Below are 284 nucleotides of genomic sequence, written 5' to 3'. Positions count from 1 at the left end.
ATGGGTGTTAGACCGGGGAGTCAACAGGGACAATCTGAAAACTGTGTAAGATGTGAAAGGGTATCGGGTGTTGCCTGGTGTTATACACACTACACACTGCTCTAGTTTGCCTGAATTTGGGTATCCACCAGCTAAGGATCCTTCTTATCAGCTGGGGGTGCTGAGCCTGGAGCAAAGGAGGCTCCGGGGAGACCTTCTGGCTCTGCACAGCTCCTGACAGGAGCCTGGAGCCAGGGGGGGGTCGGGCTCTGCTCCCAAGGAACAAGGGACAGGACAAGAGGAAA

The sequence above is a fragment of the Merops nubicus genome, unplaced genomic scaffold, assembly GCF_000691845.1.
Source record: "Merops nubicus isolate BGI_N331 unplaced genomic scaffold, ASM69184v1 scaffold29527, whole genome shotgun sequence".
NCBI lineage: Eukaryota > Metazoa > Chordata > Aves > Coraciiformes > Meropidae > Merops > Merops nubicus.
Note: the sequence above shows the minus strand (reverse complement) of the source record.